This window comes from Barbus barbus (assembly GCF_936440315.1).
Source record: "Barbus barbus genome assembly, chromosome: 35".
NCBI classification, from domain to species: Eukaryota; Metazoa; Chordata; class Actinopteri; order Cypriniformes; family Cyprinidae; genus Barbus; species Barbus barbus.
The window spans coordinates 3341683-3354158 of record NC_136763.1 but is presented as its reverse complement, the minus strand read 5'-3'; the positions used below and the strand labels follow the sequence as shown (position 1 = coordinate 3354158).

The 12476-nt window shown below is 39.6% G+C and overlaps 1 protein-coding gene across 2 annotated transcripts in view; it reads left to right on the top strand.

Moving 5' to 3' along the window:
- The window catches only part of LOC306855134 (voltage-gated potassium channel subunit beta-2-like), a gene marked incomplete at its 5' end in the record, with an annotated part of 108353 nt that overhangs the window by 72735 nt on the left and 23142 nt on the right, over positions 1 to 12476 (top strand). The window lies entirely within an intron of this gene.

Below are 12476 nucleotides of genomic sequence, written 5' to 3'. Positions count from 1 at the left end.
TGAGATCATAGACATTGGCAGCTTTAACAGGCTGCATTCACACTAATGCACAGATCTATTTCGAGATATCAGATGTTTTGTCCTGCTCTGAAAGCATAACTGACTGTGTGTACGTCATTTTCGTATAAAATTATTCGAAAATGCAAGTGCATTTAACTGCAGTCACAATCGAGCTTCAAGACAAACAAACACAGCGCACGTCAAAGTCTGTCAGTGAGCGAGTTTCATGCATCTAATAGTACTGCATTCCAAACGGTATAAATTAAAGCATATCTAAAGTAAAACACGCCGGGTGGAAGCACACAGTGTCAAGCAATGTGCACGTGTCTCACAGCCCACACACATATGTGGGGGGAAAAAACAAGCTCAGAATCGATTCTGAAATATTCAGAATCGTTGAAGAGAGAATCGCTATTCATCGGAGAATATATATTTTTTTCTCCCACCCCTAGAAATTCGACAGCTGAATGACAATATTTTGTTTGTAAAACCTGCTATGTAATCATAACCATGTTAGTTCAAAAGAATGGGATCAGGATAATTTTTCTGATGAGCTAAAAAATGGTTCTTTGTTAAATTATTTAAATAACATATTATCTAAAGAACACTTTACTTCGATGCGACAGCAAAAACTAGTAAAATATAGGAATGTAATGATTCACTCAGCTCAGTGAATAAAATGAAAGGAAAAGGTGTCCTTTTAAGATATCTCAAACAAAAGGCTCAATCGCTTTGAGTGAGTGCGCACAGAAAACAGCATGCAAGTACCGAATTGAATTCTCTTTAGCCACATGTGCTTGGTTTAAAATGCTTGACTGTTTAAATCAGCTTAAAAAGACTTTGAAACACAAGCAAATGGTCAACTACGATCTGTTTTATTGATGAAAAGTGACAGTAAAAGCATTTATAATGTGAAGAAATAGTTCAAAAGAACAATTTATTCAAAACTGAAATGTCTATTCATCAGAGAATCCTGCAAAACCTTAAAGGGTTAGTTCACTCAAAAATGAAAATTAACCCATGTTTTACTCACCCGCAAGGCATCTTATTTGTGTATGACTTTCGTCTTTCAGATGAATCCAATCGGCGTTATATTAAACATTTTCCTTGCTCTTCCAAGCTTTATAATGGCATGGGGTGGGTGTTTTTGTTCAACAGTCCAGAAGTAGTCAAATAAAGCACATCCATCCATATTAAATCATGCCTCACACAGCTCAGGGGGTGAATAAAGGCCTCCTTTAGCATATTGATGCATTTAAAAAAAAATATATATATATATATATATATATATATATATATATATATATATATATATATATATATATATATATATATATATATATATATATATCACAGTATCTCACAGAAGTGAGTACACCCCTCACATTTTTGTAAATATTTTATTATATCTTTTCATGTGACAACACTGAAGAAAATTACACTTTTCTACAATGTAAAGTAGTGAGTGTACAGCTTGTATAACAGTGTAAATTTGATTTCCCCTCAAAATAACTCAACATACAGCCATTAATACCTAAACCGCTGGCCACAAAAGTGAGTACACCCCTAAGTGAAAATGTCCAAATTGGGCCCAATTAGCCATTTTCTCTCCCCGGTGTCATGTGACATCGTTAGTGTTACAAGGTCTGAGGTGTGAATGGGGAGCAGGTGTGTTAAATGTGGTCTTATCGCTCTCACTCTCTCATACTGGTCACTGGAAGTTCAACATGGCACCTCATGGCAAAGAACTCTCTGAGGATCTGAAAAAAAAAAATTGTTGCTCTACATAAAGATGGCGTAGGCTATAAGAAGATTGCCAAGACCCTGAAACTGAGCTGCAGCACGGTGGCCAAGACCATACAGCGGTTTAACAGGACAGGTTCCACTCAGAACAGGCCTCGCCATGGTCGACCAAAGAAGTTGAGCGCACGTGCTCAGCATAATATCCAGAGGTTGTGTTTGGGAAATAGACGTATGAGTGCTGCCAGCATTGCTGCAGAGGTTGAAGGGGTGGGGGGTCAGCCTGTCAGTGCTTAGACCATACGCCGCACACTGCATCAAATTGGTCTGCATGGCTGTTGTCCCAGAAGGAAGCCTCTTCTAAAGATGATGCACAAGAAAGCTCGCAAACAGTTTGCTGAAGGCAAGCAGACTAAGGACATGGATTACTGGAACCATGTCCTGTGGTCTGATGAGACCAAGATAAACTTATTTGGTTCAGATGGTGTCAAGCATGTGTGGCAGCAACCAGGTGAGGAGTACAAGTGTGTCTTGCCTACAGTCAAGCATGGTGGTGGGAGTGTCATGGTCTAGGGCTGCATGAGTGCTGCTGGCACTGGGGAGCTACAGTTCATTGAGGGAACCATGAATGCCAACATGTACTGTGACATACTGAAGCACAGATTGGGCCGCAGGGCAGTATTCCAACATGATAATGACCCTAAACACACCTCAAAGACGACCACTGCCTTGCTAAAGAAGCTGAGGGTAAAGGTGATGGACTGGCAAAGCATGTCTCCAGACCTAAACCCTATTGAGCATCTGTGGGGCTCAAATGGAAGGTGGAGGAGCGCAAAGTCTCTAACATCCACCAGCTCCGTGATGTCGTCATGGAGGAGTGGAAGAGGACTCCAGTGGCAACCTGTGAAGCTCTGGTGAACTCCATGCCCAAGAGGGTTAAGGCAGTTCAATTTAATCAGACCGTTAGTATAAGACATTTGGGCTGTTACCAAACAAATTAAATCAGTATCAACAAAATTCATCTTTGCAATGTAGAGGAAACACAGAAGCTGCATCTGAAGTGGAATAGATATATTTGCCCACTGTTTAATGCAACTCTGAAGGACATGGAATGCTTTAATCTGCAGTTACAAATGAATAAATAATGTTTTGATTAATAAAACGATGAAAACTGATATTTGAAATTATTTGAAAAATTTTAAAATACTGTAAATGTGAAATTAAAACCACCAGTAGGTGGCATCAAGTCACTGTTAAGAAGTGAATCATTGCGACTGAACCAAATCATTTAAACGGTTGATTGGTTGATTCATTCAGGAACGAAACACCATCATGTTGCTCAGAGACGCAGAACAGTGCTGTGGCTGTTTGGAATTATTTTTTATTGTTGAAATAGCGCAGAAATACTAAATGTGTCTAAAACGTAAGTCTCTTAATGTTAACTTCTTGTTTATTGAACTGTTCACATTTGTAATCATGATGGTTTTTGGAGCAAAAAAAAAAAAAAAAACGGCGCTCGATCTTTGTGTGAAACTACAGTATATGAAATTAAATAAATATATACATTTTCTTCTCCCATATCTTGAATTTTCTGATCATTCTTCATGCATGGTAATACTGAATCATGCAGTGAAAGAACACACTCGAGTTAGTCTAACCTAGACGACTTTACATAATGTATGCGTGCACTCTGTGTGTTTTCATTCTTGCAGTACACTCGATAAAACAACAATTACGAAATTATCTCAAACTATATATATTGCACACCCCTATAACAAAGGCTATATCATAAATAAAGGCAATTATTATTGTTTTTGGTATTGACTTTTTCAAGTTACTTGTCCGATTGGGCAAGTACATTTCTCTTTCACTTGCCCGTCCAAAACATTCACTTGTCCTGGACAAGCTGACAAGCGTTAATGTCGAGCCGTGTGTGTGTGTGTGTGTGTGTGCTATACACAGTTTTGTGTAATTTCTGCTAACTGTCGTATGCACGTTCAAGAGAGACTGCCTTTCCAGCGGATGCCGCCAGTCGTAGCACATGCACGTGTGAGTCTCGTTTGTTTACAGGAGCAAAGGATGCAAAGTCTCCTTACTTTACCAAAGGAAAACCAGTTTCTTCTTGCCTTATATCGAAATCCTCTGACATTTTTCTTTACAAATCCTTGTTTTGTGCTTCTAATTCGTGACCGGCAATTTGTTTAGTTCTCTCTCCGCTGCGCTTCCGTGTTTGTCAATAATCACCGGAGCATCCACCGGAACGGTTTGCATATATGACAGTTAGCAGAAGTGAGAGAAAGGTGTTTATAACATTTTAAAAATGGATATTTTTTTTTTTACAAACACGCATCGATTCGCTACAGGAGTCCTTTGTTCACCCCCCCCCGGAGCCGTGTGAGCACATTTTAATATGGATGGATGTGCTTTATTTGACTGCTTTTGGACTGTTGAACAAAAATACCCGCCCATGCCATTATTAAGCTTGGAAGAGCAAGGAAAATGTTTAATATAACTCGGATTGGATTCGTCTGAAAGAAGAAAGTCATATCCACCTTTTTCTTCAACGTGGAAGTAAGCCTATGGGTGAGACTTCTGGTTCATTAGCCGCTATAGGTGAATTACAACATGCAGTAAACGGTAAAACTGTCTGCACTACAAACCAGTGTGTTCACAATTAAAATAATATGGTAAGACACAACAATTTTCAATATCAAGCAGCAAAACAAGCTATTTTGTACAGCTAAATATAGCTGGACACAGACTGAACCGGAAGCGAGAGACGCAGAATTTACAAATGGCTGCGCCCATTTTTACGGCAAGAAAAAGGTGGATACACCTAGGAAGCCTTGAGGGTGAGTAAAACATGGACTAATTATCATTTTTGAGTGAACTAACCCTTTAAGCAGCATCATTTGATTAAAAAAAAAAAAAAAAAAAAAAACAGAATATAAAAATTATTTCTAAAGGATTATGACACTGAAAACTGGAGTAGAAAATTCAGCTTTGCATCACAATAATAAATTACAGTTTAAGTAAGGAATGATTGATGATGGGCTCTTAGAAAAAGAGTTCTTAGAAAATAATGCACACCCAAGGCCCAAAGTCAATTATTCCGCTTATACTATGGTTCCCACACCTCAAGACATCGATCAGATGATATATTTCAAGGCATTTGTCCGGGTTTGTACTTAAAACGCTTTTGTGAGTAGGATTAATTTATTTCGCATCTCATCCAACGCCTCTGTTGCTAATTCCAAAATGTCATTTAAAGCTAGTAACAGAGGCTTACTTGAGCCGGTGATAGCAGACTAATGCAGTTATTAAAGGTGCAATAGGTAATCTCGGAAAATGCTAACTTTAGCCTGATAGCACTGAAAGCGAAGGTCCCACCCTCCCTGCAATCGCTGAATACCAGAGACAACATTAAATTACTACAATAGGCTACATCAAAGGTTTCCAATTACAGTCCTCGTGCCCTTTCCGCTCTGCACATTTCTTATGTACTGTATATCTTATCATATCTGACGTTTGTTCCGTTCGACCGTAAGTCATTAAGTGCCCTGCGAAGTGGACATCACCAGATATTCTGCCATGATTCCAGTTCAAAGCGAGTGTATATGTTCCATACAAAGGGCATTAAAGTGTGTGAGACGTGAATTTAAATTGTATTTATTTACAGAGGTATATTGTCACACTTCTCTAGTAAGTTTCGTCTGCGTGTGAAGACGCTGTGCAGCGCAAATCCATGAATGAATGTTCCAAAGTGAAATAAACTTGAACGGATTTTCCCTGCTCAGGGAGTAGGAAGCAATGGACACTGTTTAGGGAGCATGTCAATCAGAACACCGTTCATGCACGTAGCTCTCTTCTAACGAGCTGGTTATCTGAACCGGGTGTGTTAACTAAGCAAGACATGCAAAATATTCAGAGCGGGGGGGCGCAAGGACTGGAATTGGGAACCACTGGGCTACATCATGTGTCATTCACCGGTGAGAAAACTTATAGCACAGTTAGTAAAAGTACTACAATACCAGGAAGATTGGGTTGTTGATGTTTGCCTGCCATGTTGCCGAACAGGGTGCGCAGAGGTATGCAAATACATACGTTGACAGGCATGTAGGAAAGCCTTAAGATTGAGAACCTTAAGATTGATTGATGGCCGCATCACCACCTCTGGTGTGCATTATTTTCTAAGAATTGAAAAATTGTAATTGTAATTCAATTTCAGTTTTACTCTGTTTTTGTTCAAATAAATGCAGCCTTGGTGAGCATAAGAGACTTCTTTGAAAAGCTTTTTTTTTTTTTTTTTACTTTCTGACCCCAAACTTTTAAACAGTAGTTTTTTTTACCTTTAACATTTTTAAATAATGAGTCTTAAGTGAATAGCATAGCAGCAACATACAAAGGCTTTTATAATATATGGCCGTGTCCAGCCTCTTTGTACTGAAGAGGAGGGGATTGTGTAGGACTTTGTGACCGACGGGCGTCCCAGTTCTGCAGGTCTCCGGAGCTTTCTGTGAAATTGTGCACATGCAGACTCTGTGTGGGCCACTTCATAACCCTGATAATGGTAACATGAATTCTTATTCACAATGTGTGTGTGGAGGCTGTGGAAAAACGGGTGGTGTTGGTGGAGAAGAGGGAAAGATGTGGGATTTGAGATGGAACTTCTTTCTTTCTTGAGCTGAAGCCGTTCTCAGGTAGAGCTACTGCTTTTAGAACAGGGTGTAGGAGGCTTGCTCACAGTCTGAATTGCTCTTACATAAACACAAATTTCAGTGAACAAATCCGCACGAGGCAGCCATCAGAGTATTGTGTATGTATGAAAGAATGGTGTACATACAGTATAACTCAACACGTTCTCCAGCGTAGATTCCTTGAAGAATGTGGTGCATTGCTCCTCCATGACCTGGAAGCCTTTGTCTGCCATTAATTACTCATAACAGCACGACTTGTGCACTACATGTGATGCTCTCATTTCCTTTGAGGGCCGGTTGGCTACTGTTTGGTCATGCGAAATGCATTTGCCTTGCCTAAAAACATTTTGTCGTCATTTATTCACCCTTAGGCATCATAAAAGTTGGCATTATGACTTGTGCTCTATATTTCAATTAATAAAGCCATCTCATGCTGATATTGAAGTCATTTTAAAGGTGCCATAGAATGTATTGATACAATATTTTAAATTGTTCTCTGATATCTACAAAGAATGTATGTGGCTTAGGTAAGGGCAAAAATTCTCCAGAAACGGTTTTATATGTCGATTTACAACCCTAGGATTTCTGCCTAGAATGAAACGGTCTGTTATTGGCTTATTTGGAAGGGTCATGAATAATAATGTTGATCTCTGCTTTGATTGGCTGTTTCACAGTGCGGCTCATTTCAGTAGCTCACAGCAGGAAGGAAACACGGGGAGGAAAATATATATTTCAATACTTTCTCTCGCATTATATCACCAGGTAATTATACTGTATATAAAATGCGGGCATCAGGGAGCCGCTGTTAATAGGCAGGGCACTGAAACTGCTTTCAAATGCTCGATCGACTTTTACTTTCGAGTTTCGCGATCGCACAAACTCTGTTTATACTATGGAGCGGCAGTACTTACCACACATTTTACAAGATCAGATGCTTGTCAGTGGTGCTCAGGATCTGTAAATCATTCGCCATCATCCTCAGGCATCTCTCCTTACTCTGTTTATGTGGTAAGTGAAATCTTATGTACTGTAATGTAACAGGCTACAGCTAGCAAGGAGCTAACTATGTCCCTTTAGTGGCTCGTCTTATTTTATTTGAACGCGTTATTTGCTTTCCGTGCCTTTCTGAATAAAGACACCAGCCCATCTCTGCACATCACATCCCCTGCACAGCCTGGAACATAACATTTATTTCCATGATCTGCCATTTTCGCTGTTATCCTCGCTCGTTTCTTCACAATACCTGCAGAACTTCTGATGGTTTGGCTGGAGGCTGGCCTAGATCATAGGTTGGCTTATGCAAATGTTGGGGGCGTAACTATTAGTGATCCCGACTGTTACATAACAGTTGTGGTTATGTTCTGATTCGCCTATTGTTCAGTGGTCTTTTTTTATTCACAAGATAAGAAGGAGACAATGGTGTTTGAGGCTCACTGTATGTCATTTCCATGTACAGAACTCTTATTATTCAACTATGCCAAGGTAAAGACAGTTTTCCATTCTATGGCACCTTTTAAGTTAAGTTTCAAACTTGACACGTCAAGACATTTTGCACCAGGTTAGGTTTCAATGATGATCGAAACCAATAGCATTTGATGTCATTTATGTGAAACCTGCATTTCTAGAGGGTCTGCCATTATAGGCATCGTAAAAGTAGGCAATATGACTTATTTTGAAGCCATGCAATGTCTTGAACAGACTGATATTGAAGTAATTTACATGTCATAACAATGATGATCGAAATTAATAGCTATGTATTTCCCGAGGATCTGCCATTCAAATGATGTGAGAATTGGCATTTGTTTGGTTGAACTATTCCTTTAATATTGGCAAATGTGTTTTGACAAATCGTGTTCTACTTTTTAAAGTTCACAGACTCACTGAGGCAGGTGGAGACAGTCACGATCAGCAGAGACTGAAGTCATCTGAACTCTGAAAAGCTGAACTCCCTCTGCTTCGTAAACAAACCTGACCGCCCTGTGTTCTCTGCATATCGTTAACCCGGCTAAAAGACACAGGTGACATTTATTGACCTCTGGCTTGATCTCCGGTGACTCCTGGCAAACCCAGTTTCCAGCGCTGCACCTGGGTCCAGTTGTGACTGGGCCGCTGTCCACCATGCAGTGTTCAGCTCCAGCCCATAAAATATTCAACACAACACAACGCTGACAACAAGGAAACGGTAACACAATCAAGATTTCACTGGCCCAGATTGTCTTTCGTTGTGCTCGTTCCTTCAGTCCAGCATAGTGGTTTTAACAGGGTCGGCTGTTACACAGCTTCAGTCATATGTTTATTGGTGTAGACAGCAGTAGAGTTCCGGTTTAATCTGTACTAATCATGTTAGGATACTCCGTTTGATGTCACAAACATCAAACCATGAAAGGAGTCCTCTCCTGATCTCCATATCTCAGATCTTATTCACTGTACATATTATCAGCAAGGGCGCAACCAATGAATGAATCATAAGCAGCCTTGGAATTCATGTGTGCATATTGTTTGTTTCCTACTGGGTGGTAATTGCTACGTATAATGAGAATAAGAAGACTAATTTTTGGCAGCCAGAGATGCGAAGAAATATTTGCCACGTGCTCGTTTCCACGTTTTGCATAACTCAATCACACCAACCAGTGTAATGTTTTATTGAAAGGGCATCTTGCAAAAACGCATTGATTTTTGAGTGTGTGGGCCGAAACACCTCACCAGGATGCAGATTATTATTATGCTTTGTTTGCAAGTCAGTTTTAATTCTATGTATTGTATAAGGGATGTTTCAACAGCATTTCCAAACCACAAAAGTTTGATTACTTAAAATGCACATTTTCACCAAATAGATGTTCTCAAGCTGAAATCGTGTTGGCCTGTGGAGGTAACCATAGCAACATAAGCTGCTCAAGCTTTTTCCATTAAGATCAGTATTGAACCGTACAGTACTTTGACAAAACACAAGTACTGTTATTATGCATCACTTTGTTAAATTTTTACATATGTTGCGGTCCTACTCGCCCCCCTCCAAGCGAGATTCGAACCACGGTCTCTGGTGTGGGAGGCGGGCGCTCAATCGTTATGACAGATCTGAAATATGTATATATAAAAAAAAGTAGACGTGGAAAGCTGTGGAGCGAGGAGAGAGAATGAATATATATATATATATATATATATATATATATATATATATATATATATATATATATATATATATATATATATATATATATATATATATATATATATATATATATATATATATATATATATATATATATATATATATATATATATATGGGAAAACTAGGTTGCTGCTGGAAGAGGTGTTAGTGAGGCCAGCAGGGGGTGCTCACCCTGCGGTCTGGGTGGGTCCTAGCGCCCCAGTATAGTGATGAGGACACTATACTGTAAAAAGCACCGTCCTTCGGATGAGACGTTAAACCGAGGTCCTGACTCTCTGTGGTCATAAAAAATCCCAGGATGTCCTTCGAAAAAGAGTAGGGGTGTAACCCCGGCATCCTGGCCAAATTTGCCCATTGGCCTCTGACCATCATGGTCTCCTAACCATCCCCATATCTACTGATTGGCTTCATCACTGTCTCCTCTCCACCAATAAGCTGGTGTGTGGTGGGCGTTCTGGCGCACTATGGCTGCCGTCGCATCATCCAGGTGGATGCTGCACATTGGTGGTGGATGAGGAGATACCCCCCTTACTATGTAAAGCGCTTTGAGTGCCTAGAAAAGCGCTATATAAATGTAACAAATTATTATTATTAATTATTATATATATATATATATATATATATATAAAATATTATTAAATTATTATTTTATTTTATTTTTACATCGAATGTCATAGAAGAACAATTTTTGGTACCCAAGAGAACCTTAAAATATATGCTGTCAAAATTAGTGCGTTAACGCATACAATTTATTTTTACAGTTTAACGGTGTTAAAAATATTTAACGCAGGGGCGGGGATAGGGTTGGCCACCCCACTTACAACTACTGTTTGTTTCTTTTTTCTTGTAAAAAATTTGCGTGGTCTTTTTTACGACCACATCAAACAGCACACTTTTCAAATGCGCACTCCAGCTTCTCCTCAACACCAGATGTGAATCAAACGAGCAAGGAAACTGTACAGGTGACGAGGAGCTTCAGTAGAACATCAGTGAACTACGGTCAGATGAGATTTTGTCAGGCCATATGTCAGTAAAACTAATTTTCCTGTCCTGTCAGCCGTTATACTGTGCTTGTAACGTGTGCTCTTCAATTGCATGCAAAAATGCACTAGAGTGCTGTATATCAATTCATATTAAAACGCAATTATATATAAAAGGTTGTGAGAAAACATGATACGTGTCGTATATATATAAATACATACACACACACACACACACACACACACACACACACACAAAATGATACATAGATTATGTTGTCACTCAGCCGTAGTTTGTGTTGTCTGTACATGAGGATGTGTGTAACTGGAATTAGGGGTGATATAACAAGCTGTCTGTGTGAGGAGGAGTAAAAGGCATGTACGTGCGTGTTTCTATAAGCATGTGTGGTGTTTTTGTTTGTGTGGGGGTGTCCATGTTGGATTAGAAACATGTGGGTGTCCGGTGGCAGAATGCAGTGAAAGACAGACGTCAGCGGGTCACAGCGAGCCACACGTTGCAGTGGATCCAAAAAGTAACCTGCAGGACCGGACATTGCTTTTCATAAGATTGTATTCATAGCAGTATTTGCTGGGAACTTTAATATGGCTGGTGATTTCTCCAGGCACCTCAGCACAAAAGATTAAAATGCAGACAAGTTTGGTAAATAACCCATTGGAACGCTGCGCTCTTTCCTGTAGACACGAGGGAATCTTGAAGTTAATAAGCAAATATCTGTCTGCAAGGCACAACTCACTAGGGGAAAAGGAATAAGTATCTGCTCAAATCTAGTTTTGCAATTAACATGGAGCTAAAAAGTAAAGAGCATGTGGTTAATCAACAATGGTCAGGTCAATGTCAAAAAATGTTTTTAATTAGAGCTTGTGGACCGTTGTATGGCGTTAAAGATTATCCTTCATCTTAAGGCTTTACTCTTTAGTGTCAGAGGTGGATCACTGATAATCATTTAAAGCTGAACAGAAGCATCATGGTTCAGTTCCTTAATCATAAAGAACTCATGTACATTATTTGCAAAGGCAAGCCTTCTGCCACTGTATCAGCAAATCTATTGTAAACATGAAGCAGAAATGTTGTATATATTGAATTGTTATTTTTATGTTTTTATATAGAAAGGATGTTGTATATATTGAATGTTTTCAAATATGCAATCTATCCCCCAGCCCTAATGCACACACACAGAGAAAAGTACATGCTGTTCTTCTGTTTTGCTCATTTGTGGCAAGTCTGTGGCACAAATCTGTTGTTTCATGTGTTCTAATCTTGTTTTGTTTTCCTTCTTTGAACCTTTACAAATCTTATAATAATCTTACCATCTTTTTGGCTTTGTACGCAACACTGTTCTTTTTGGCACACCAGTTTTCTTGGCTAGAAAAAATAAGAAATAAAGTAAAATTATAACAACACAAAAAGTATACAAAACAAAGTTGGATCCAAATTCTTGGGTCCAAACCTCTGGGTGTGAGAAATGTCCTCTGAGATGATCTGTGCTGGCTTTCAGAGGACCTCTCTCTTTCTCTCATGTGGCTCTGTGACTCTGGACTGTTGAGCCTTTCTTTAGCCAGTTCTCTTCATTATAGCTGCTGTCTCTATAAGCTCCAGTCTTCCTCGCTCCCATAAGGCCCTGGGGTCAGTAATCTGCCCTCAGGCACTGCTAAGTCTTATCTTCCCCATGATACACCAATCAGCAGGATGGCTTACAAACTCCATAAGCTCCCCCTCCAAGCCCCGGTGGCATCTACAGGCCTCGGGCTGGGGTCACTGAAGAATCTCATTGCTTTGAAGACAGTCGATCTGTTTTAAAACCTAGTGAGCTGCCTTGCTGTCTACACCCTACACGGGCAGCATCTCAACTGTACAGGAGGCTCGACTC